Source organism: Saccopteryx bilineata, unplaced genomic scaffold (genome assembly GCF_036850765.1).
Source record: "Saccopteryx bilineata isolate mSacBil1 unplaced genomic scaffold, mSacBil1_pri_phased_curated manual_scaffold_16, whole genome shotgun sequence".
Lineage (NCBI taxonomy): Eukaryota > Metazoa > Chordata > Mammalia > Chiroptera > Emballonuridae > Saccopteryx > Saccopteryx bilineata.
In genome coordinates, this window is record NW_027095442.1 from 1,277,031 (window position 1) to 1,287,349 (window position 10,319).

General features: G+C 38.6%; 1 pseudogene; it reads left to right on the forward strand.

Moving 5' to 3' along the window:
• Positions 1-624: 624 nt before the first annotated feature.
• On the forward strand, positions 625-4,191 carry LOC136318224 (rho-related GTP-binding protein RhoQ pseudogene; annotated as a pseudogene).
• Positions 4,192-10,319: the final 6,128 nt, after the last annotated feature.

The window sequence follows — 10,319 nt, forward strand, 5'->3', positions numbered from 1 at the left end:
AGGTCAAAAAAGAAATAAGCACAGAGATCAAGATATATACAGACAAATGAAAATAATACGACATATCAAATCTCTGGGATGCAGCAAAAGCAGTGATAAGAGGGAAGTTCATATTACTTCAGGCCTATAGGAACAAACAAGAGAGAGCCCAAGTGAACCACTTAACCTCACACCTTAAGGACCTGGAAAAAGAAAAACAAAGACAATCCAAAACCAGCCAAAGAAAGGAGATAATAAAAATCAGAGCAGAAATAAATGAAATAGAGAACAGAAAAACTATGGAAAAATTAATAGAACAAGGACCTGATTCTTTGAAAAGATCAACAAAATTGACAAACCCCTGGCAAGACTTACCAAGGAAAAAAGAAAGAACTCATATAAACAAAATGAAAGAGGAGAAATCACCACGGACATCGTAGATATACAAAGAATTATTGTAGATTACTATGAAAAACTTTATGCCACTAAATTCACAACCTAGAAGAAATGGATAAATTCCTAGAACAATACAACATTCCTAGACTGAGTCATGAAGAAGCAGAAAGCCTAAACAGACCTATTAGTAGAGAAGAAATAGAAAAAAACATTAAAAAACCTCCCCCAAAAATAAAAGTCCAGGCCCAGATGGCTATACTAGTAAATTCTATCAAACACTCAAAGAAGACTTTGTCCCTATTCTACTGAGTCTTCCAAAAAATTGAAGAAGAAGCAATACTTCCAAACACATTTTATGAGGCCAACATAACTCTCATATTGAAACCTGGCAAGGATGGCACAAAGAAAGAAAACTACAGACCAATATCTCTAATGAATACAGATGCTAAAATACTAAACAAAATACTAGCAAATCGAATACAACAACATATTAAAAAAATAATACATCATGATCAAGTGGGATTCATCCCAGAATCTCAAGGATGATTCAACATACATAAAACGGTTAACATAATACACCATATCAACAAAACAAAAACCAAAAAACCACATGATCTTATCAATAGATGCAGAAAAGGCATTTGATAAAATACAACACAACTTTATGTTTAAGACGCTCAAAAAACTGGGTATAGAAGGAGAATATCTCAACATGATAAAGGCCATATATGATAAATTATCAGCCAACATCATATTAAATGGCATAAAACTGAGGACTTTCCACCTTAATTCAGGAACGAGACAGGGTTGTCCACTCTCTCCACTCTTATTTAACGTGGTGCTATACATTCTGGCTAGAGAAATCAGACAAAAGAAAGAAATAAAAGGCATCCATATTGGAAAAGTAAAAGTAAAGGTATCACTATTTGCAGATGATATGATGCTATACATTGAAAACCCCAAAGACTCCACAAAAGATTACTAGAAACAATAAACCAATACAGTTAGGTCGCAGGGTACAAAATTAACATACAAAGTCCATAGCCTTTCTATATGCCAACAATGAAATATTAAAAAGCAAACTCAAAAAATAATCCCCTTCATGATTGCAACAACAAAAAAATACCTAGGAATAAACGTAACAAAGAATGTAAAGGCCATATATAACAAACACTATAAATAATTGTTAAAGGAAATCAAAAAAGATATAATGAGATAGAAAAATATTCCTTGTTTGTGGATAAGAAAAATAAATATAATCAAATGGCCATATTACCCAAAGCAATATATAAATTTAATGCAATTCCCATCAAAATTCCTATGAAAATCTTTAAAGAGATGGAACAAAAAATCATCAGATTTATATGGAACTATAAAAATCCCTGATTACCCAAAGCAATCCTAAGGAAAAAGAATGAAGCTGGGGGCATTGCAATACCTGACTTTAAGCTATATTATCAGGCCACGACAATCAAAACAGGATGATATTGGCAGAAAAATAGACACTCAGAGCAATGGAACAGAATAGAAAGTCCAGAAATAAAACCACATATATATGGTCAAATAATTTTTACTAAAGAGGCCAACAAGACACAATGGAGTAAAGAAAGCCTCTTCAACAAATGGTGCTGGGAAAACTGGAAAGCCACATGAAAAGAATAAAACTCGGCTACAGCTTGTCCCCTTGTTCAAAAATTAAGTCAAAATGGGTCAAAGACCTAAATATAACACCTGAAACAATAAAGTACATAGAAGAAGACATAGGTACTAAACTCATGGACCTGTGTTTTAAAGAGCATTTTTTGAATTTGACTCCAAAGGCAAGAAAAGTGAAGGCAAAGATAAATGAATGGGACTATATTAGACTAAAAAGTTTTTGCTCAGCAAGAGAAACTGACAACAAAATAAATAGACAGCCAACTAAATGGGAAATGATATTTTCAAACAACAGCTCAGATAAGGGCCTAATATCCAAAATTTACAAAGAACTTATAAAACTCAACAACAATCAAACAAACAATCCAATAAAAAAATGGGAAGAGGACATGAACAGACACTTTTGCCAGGAAGAAACGCAAATGGCCAACAGATATATGAAGAGATGCTCATCTTCTTTAGTTATTAGAGAAATGCAAATCAAAACTACAATGCCATACCATCTCACACCTGTTAGATTAACTGTTATCAATAAGACAGATAACAGCAAATGCTGGAGAGGCTGTGGAGAGAAAGGAACCCTCATTCACTGTTAGTGGGACTGTAAAGTAGTGCAACCATTATGGAAGAAAGTATGGTGGTTCCTCAAAAAACTGAAAATTGAACTACCCTATGACCCAGAAATCCCTCTACTGGGTATATACCCCCAAAACTCAGAAACATCGGTACGTAAAGACACATGTAGCCCCATGTTCATTGCAGCATTGTTCACAGTGGCCAAGACATGGAAACAACCAAAAAGCCCTTCAGTAGAAGACTGGATAAAGAAGATGTGGCACATATACACTATGGAATATTACTCAGCCATAAGAAATGATGACATCAGATTATTTACAACAAAATGGTGGGATCTTGATAACATTATATGGAGTGAAATTAGTAAATCAGAATAAAGCAAGAACTACATGATTCCATACATTGGTGGGACATAAAAACAAGACTAAGAGACATGGACAAGAGTGTGGTGGTTACCGGGGGATGGGTGGGTGGGGGTGCAAGAGGAAAGGAGGAGAGGCACAGGGGGCGGGGGAGGGGCACAAAGAAAACTAGATAAGAAGTGACTGAGGACAATCTGACTTTGGGTGATGGGTATGCAACATAAGTGAATAACAAGATACTCTGGACATGATTTCTTTGAATATATATACCCTGATTTATTGATGTCACCCCATTAACATTAATAAAAATTCATAAAAAATAAATAAAAAAATGTAGTCCCAATGTCACTGAATACATAAAGGAGTCATCTGAATACTTAGTAATGTATTTCTATAAAATTCAGGACTTATTTTTAAATTAGTTTTTTACTAACTTTGCTCTATTTTTCTATTTTAATAGTAAAGACCAAATAGTCTTCCATTGACATTATTGAGAAATAAGACTTTCTTAAACCTTATTTTATTTCACTTGTTAAATAATTATTGGAGGCAATGGGTAGAAGCCGCTGGAGCCAGGACCGAGCCCGAAGGCGTCCAGTAGCAGCGTGGCTCACTGCCATGCACACTCATCCTCCCGTGCGTGGTGGTTGGTGACAGGACTGTGGGCAGGATGTGCTACTCAAGAGCTATGCCAGCGACGCCTTCCCAGAGAGCTAAGTGTCCGCCATCCCCCACCTCTACACAGTCAGCATCACTGTTAGTAGGCAGGCGGTACCTCCTAGGACTCGGTGACACGGCCGGACAGGGAAGTTATGGTCACACAGGAAGACTATGATTGTCTGAGACCTTTATCTAGTCCAGTGAGTGATGTCTTCCTTATATGGTTCTCTGTGGTCAGGGTAGCCTCATTTCACAATGTAAAAGGAATGGGTACCAGAACTTAAGGAGTATGCGCCAAATGTAACTTTTTTATTAACAGCAACTCAGCTTGGTCTCTGAGGTGACCCCCAAACGTTAGCAAGACCAAATGTCATGAAAGAAAAACCTATATGTGTGGAACAAGAATAGAAAACAGCAAGAGATATCAGAGTATGTTGCTCTGTGCAGTGTTTGGCGCTATTTGGTTAGGCTATCGTAGCCATTTTAACTTCCACAAAACACACAGGGATAAATAAAAAAAAGAATAAGATCAAGGCATATAAACTGTTGTTTGATTATGTGAGAAACATCCTCAGTGACCAAGGAAATGGTCCATTTCTCTGAGCAAGCATATGAAATGCTACAATTATACCCAGACCTTTTATAAATAATGAAGCAGTTTAAAAATGAAAGAAGTGGGGAGAAATCCTGTCCTCAGAATTCTATAAAATTCATTAAGTGTGTTTCCGAAATGTCCAAGAAGCAGCAAACAAAATCTGAAGCCGCAGTCTGTTATGAATACTTCATTTTAACTAGAAGACGCACAATCCTGCCAGGGTTTCATAGTTTGAAAAATTACCATCACATCATGTTGAAACTCTGTAACAAACATTGCTGTAAATGAAACTGCCTGGCTTGACCATACACATTTCTGCATAGTTGTTATTTAATCAATACAAAGAAATGTCTTCTCCCTTCGCTCCAATTAATTTTTGTATGTAAGTAGCTTTCTGTTCCAGTATATGCAGAGTGGGGAAGTAACAAGGCCATCAGGTAGCCAGTGTTGCTACATGCAGACAGAAAATGAGCCATACTTGAGGAGTGTCTGAGATGAAAAAAAATGTTTTATTATTACTTGAGGACAAGTTAAGTGTAACTTAACTATTTCTATATTGAACCTTAATGTGCTTTCGTAAAGGATGCCAAAAGTGTAATAAGGTTATAATTGCATTTGTCATAAACACAAACAATGTACATTTTATTTAGTTAATGTTCATTAAATTGTAACATGGCTCCTGGCATATAACAATTACTAAGATGTTACTTTTTATTTCATCTTATACTAATTGGCGATTCTGCCAATAACTGTTAAGTGGTACTGTAACAAGCCTTTGGCTGAGTGCTGATCAGCATGTGTGTGAGATAAATAAAACTACCCAAGGAAAGAACCACTCAAAAGTAGTAGGCTGCACAAGATGGAAATAATTCATATTTCAGACAGCCAGAATGGTAAAACCTGCTAATAAATAAGGCATCAGCTAGAATTATCAGGAGGATAATTTATATCCTGGATTGGGGTTTATTGAGTCTTAGAAGAAAGTTTTTCTGAATCTGCTTTAAAAATGATCTCTAGTAACTACATGCCAAAAAAGGTCCAACACTCTTTAAAGGAATACAAGAAAATCCAGCAGTCAAGAAAGTAAAATTCACACAGCTTAGTTTTTGAGGGCTATTGAAACAAATACCAGCAACTCGGTGTGGCTTAACACAAAAACTCATTCTCTCACGGTTCTGGAGACCCGAGTCTGAAATTAAGTGAAGAGGGAGAAAGCTGAGGGCAAATGGTGTGACCCAGATGCCACGCTGGCTGCAGGCTGGCACACAGAAGCCCCAGCCGCTGTGGGCCCAGCCGGAATGGTGCTGGAGGTGAAGGTGCTCAGACGTGAGTTCAGTCTGCACAGCTTAGCTTGCTGAATGACTTGGGGTTTTGTTGAATATTGATTTTTGGATTGTATTTTGGATAAAGTTGAAAGGAACATCTGCTGAACAATCCTGGTTAATATTTCTTCAGTACTATAGTTTCAACAACCATTGAGAATTCTTCAGAGACAACTATAATGAACACAAATTTCTCAGATAATATGATACAAGGAGGAATTCACTTAAATGTCTTATCACAGCTTGGCAGACGGCTTAAACCATGAAATAGTATCTGGCAAGCACTGCTATGGAGACTAAAAAATGTATGTAAAAAATAAAATGGCATTTCCACCACAATTATATCCACGCAACTCGGCAAGCTTTGAGAAAGAGAAGGGACTCTGTTTCAAATATGTGAAGAGTGGACAGAATTTGACCAAGTGGATTTTGTGGAGCGCTGCATTTCCTAGACTTGTCATTACCAACATGGGCACATAAACCCATGTTTTTAAACTTCTACTGCAGAAAGATTTCTGGAACATACTGCCAAGGATACAGCATCTACTTACAGTGCAGACACAAAGATACCATACCCACAGTGCCGACCACTGTCTGGAAGAGATGGTATATTATAGGGGATGCTCATCAAGAGAATGGTCAAGACAGACTTTCTATGACAAGACCTAGCAGAATAAGAAGAAAATAGAAATAATATTAATTCAAAACAAACCTCTTGATGGGATTGTGTCTCTCAACTTTTTTTTTTTCTTTCATATAATTTCAGTAACCTGGGAATGGGTCAACAATACAAAAAGAATATGCAAACTAGTTTTCTTTAAGGGAGATGCTGCCATGATTGTCTCACACAACGCAATCAAAGGTCATGATGACACTGGAAGCCAAAGCGCAAGGCTGGTAAGAAGGTTTCAAGACTCACAGAAAGAAGAGCTTGGTCTTGGAAAGTCTCAGAAGGATAGCAGGTGGCAGGAGAAAATGAAATTTAAGGAGACCCTCAAAGGAAAGGGCATGGCTGCTGGGTCATCAGCACCTCAAAGCATTTCTGGATGGTGATTCAGTGTTGAGAGTATTTGTTGTCTAGGGAGAACCAAGCGGGATGGGTGGAGCAGGTCTGTCATCCTGTGGGTCAAACGTCCTCAGAGCATAGTCCCCCGTCTCCCTGTTCTTTGAGGTAATGCTAGAAAAACATGATCTCGCTGAAGCCAAAGGTTCCTGTTCCATCTGCTGTCTCCCTGTTCTTTGAGGTAATGCTAGAAAAACATGATCTCGCTGAAGCCAAAGGTTCCTGTTCCATCTGCTGTCGCCCACCTTTTTTTACGGCCCTTTGGTTTAACCTGAAACAGGGAGATAGATCACAAAATCAAACTGGAGATGTGGGAGACACAGTTTATGCAGAATCCATCCACTGCCATATTAAAACAAGCAAAGAAGTTATTGTATCATATATACTGAGATGCTCAGAAGAGAGCAGGTGGTCTTCAGATGAGAAGATATGGGATAAACACATAGTGGAATGCAAGCAGACTCTCATGAGCCACATGGCTCTTGTCAGTATCATGAGAGAATGGTCATAACTCCACTGCCAGAATGTGGACTGTCTGCATGTGAAACACACTGATTCCTTATTGCACAGCACTTTTGCACTTAAGTGGCAGTAGTGGCATTATGGTGACATACTCCCAAGACTGTTCCTTTGCTTTAGGGGATGTAGCCTCCCCAGTCATCACCTTCCTGGATGTTGGTTGTGGAGTTTTGTGACAAGAACATTGTTTCTACATCAGGAGGTAGCATTGTAATAGTGAACAACACAGGACTATAAGCTGGTAAGGACCTACAATAAAATGATATAAGTGTGGCTACAGCCATTTTACAGTAATGAGTGATTCACCTGACACAATCAGGTAGTGGCACTGTTAGTGTGCTGGGACTGCCATAACAGAATGCAGTCGAATAGAAGACTTAAACATCAGAAATGTATTTGGCCACAGTTGTAGAGATTGAAAGGTTGGTTTCCTCTGAGCCCCCTGTCCTAGGCTTGCTGATTTCCTTCTCACTGTGTTCTAACGTGACTTTATTCTCTGTACACGTGTGGTCCTGGTACCTTTTCCTCTCTTTGTAGTGACCCTAGTCCTACTGGATTAGGGACCCACCCATATGACCTCCTTTAATCATAATTACGTCCTTAAAGGTCCTGTCTTCAAATACAGTCACCTTGGTGGTTAGGGCTTCAATTTACGAATTTTGGTGGGGACACTCGCAGTTCAGTTCTTGGCAAGGACCCGGACTAGGAGACATGTTTCCAAGGACCAAAGGCCGTGTGAAGTGGGTGTGCTGTGTTGTGAAACCAGGCTAATCAGTGGGTATGTTAATGGGAAAATTGAAGTGTAGGCTCTTATAGGTCTTTTGGACCCTGCGCCTCTAAAGGGACTCTTTCTTCAACAGAGCCTAGTGGAAAAATCTGGTATTTTCTGACTTCGGTTTGATGAATTCCAGATTGTCAGAAGCCCACAGAGTGTATAAGCCAGATATGGGGCTTCCCAAGTGATTCCAGTGCCTAAGCTGAGTCTCCCCTGCTCCCCTCCCAGCATCCACCTCTGGCTCCAGCTAAATAAGCACACCCTGACCTCATACTTGCTAAGATCTTCAGCCTCGGGCTGCCTCAGTTCCAGTGCCCGGCTGAGGAACGAAGGGCGCAGCCCGTTTTCTGGCACTGGGTTTCATCGTGAAAGGAACACAGTGGCCTGCAGGGGACCCAGGACAGCTCATCTCACCACAGCTGACTGCTGAAGTTCTGTCCAAAGATGTCTTATCTTTCATGAGCGATTAGGATTTCGTGTTCCTCCTTTTTTTCTTCTTCTCCATGTTTGATTCTAGATATTCTAGATAAACACAGCCTCTAAATGTATTTAGTTTTGAAGAAAAACAACAACTCAGTTTAAGTCCTGATCCTACAACTCAGTGGTTTACTTGACTTTAGGCAAGTCATTAATTTCTCTGTCCATCAATTTCTCATTTATAAAGTTGAAATAGGGATGTCTGCCCTCACGGATTGTCATAAAGATTGAGAGAGATAACTTGCGTAAGCAGCTAGCATGGTATGTAGGACATGGCGGGCACTCAAATCATTTTCTCTGGCTTTCCTCTCCTGCGGTAGAGCCACTAGGAGGACAAAGGAGAACAGATCTAGAGAAGGAAGAGTAAAGGGAAAAGTTTAGAGTTCCACTTTTACCTAAGTGGTTAGGCATCAATATACTAAGAGTTATAAAAGATTTGTAACCTTTAAACAATCTCCTGCCTAGCATGTTGGAAATGAGAGACCGTGCTAAGCATTACAATAGGAAGTGCATTTGTACCATTTGAACTAAAGTATCATGACTGCCCTTATATCATACAGTGACGCCAGTCAATTCCAAATTTATTCATTAAAATCTCCTGGTTAATGAGTTAGTTAATACTGTATTGGAAATTAATTAGAAGTTACCACAGAGTCTTGTGAACTGTTATAGAATTCTCTGCTTAAAACTTTTCTGTCTTCCTGTTGCCCCCAGTATGAGGGTCTGAACTCTTTCAACACGTGTGAGCTGGCCGCTGCTTTCTTCAGTCGCCTCCGCTTCCCTGCCCTTCTCTCTGGGCTCCTACCTCTAATCCCGGGCTCCTACCATCTGGACCGCCACACACTTTCCTTCTCTCTTCCTGACTAATACCTGATTGCTCTTTATTCTGCTGCAAAGCCTAAATGAGGTTCCTCTTCCAGAAATTCCTCAATTTATCATTGCATTATTAGCCCCTAGCATAGTACCAGGCTCACTAGGAATTCAAAAGATACTTGTTAAGTGAATGAGTACTCAGCATTCAACCTAAATGCAAAAGGGTTATAATGGCAGTTTTTTTAATACATATATAATTATATAACCTGTAAATTTTCAAGTCCCCTTTAAATGAAAAAAGAAGTAGTTTATTCTTTAGCATTTATATTATGTGCCAGTTTGTACAGCTATCACAACTAAAATGCGTCAACGTCTGCCTCCTTATAATTGCTATAAGGGATTGGTAATTGCCTGTGTGATTATTCATTTTGATTTGGGTTTTTCAAAAGAAAAGAAAATCAAATATAGTGACTATTATAACATCACAGAGAAGAGGATTCTCATAGAAAGGCTTTTCCTCCTAAATTTCTGTCTAGTAAAAATAAGCTTATCAGAGTATTATAAAAGGTAGTCAGAAGCTTTAGATTGTTGGTATAAAATATGATAATACATGTGTCTATAGAGAAATATATCTCAAAAAGAGTCTTAACAGCATACTGAATGGTCACTATGAGGTTATATAATTGGTTTATTCTCTTGAATTTTTTCTTTTTGTAAACTTGTTGACGTTCTGAAGAATTTTTTTTTCAGATGCATGTGCTTAGCACAGAGAATGGGAACTAAAGGTAGTATAAAACAATGCTAAGAAAGTGAATGGTGTGTGATTTTTCTTTATTTGCTTCACAAGTAATTTACTCTAAAAAAGTTAACATCTGCTGTTTTGAAGCTAATCTTGGTGTATTGAATGCTCTTAACCATTTCTCAATCCCACAGCCTTTTATCTTGCTTCTCCTGCTGTGTTCCCACCACCCGAGATCCCATTAGCAAACCTTGAGACCGCCTCAGACTTACCAAAGTACTGCTTTGGTTTCAGCTGCTCTTCTGCAAGAGGAAGTGAGTGTTGGGGGTTTTCTCTGTGGTACAGTTGTGATAAAGCTGTGGTGGTCTTATCTCTCTCTTAGGTAGT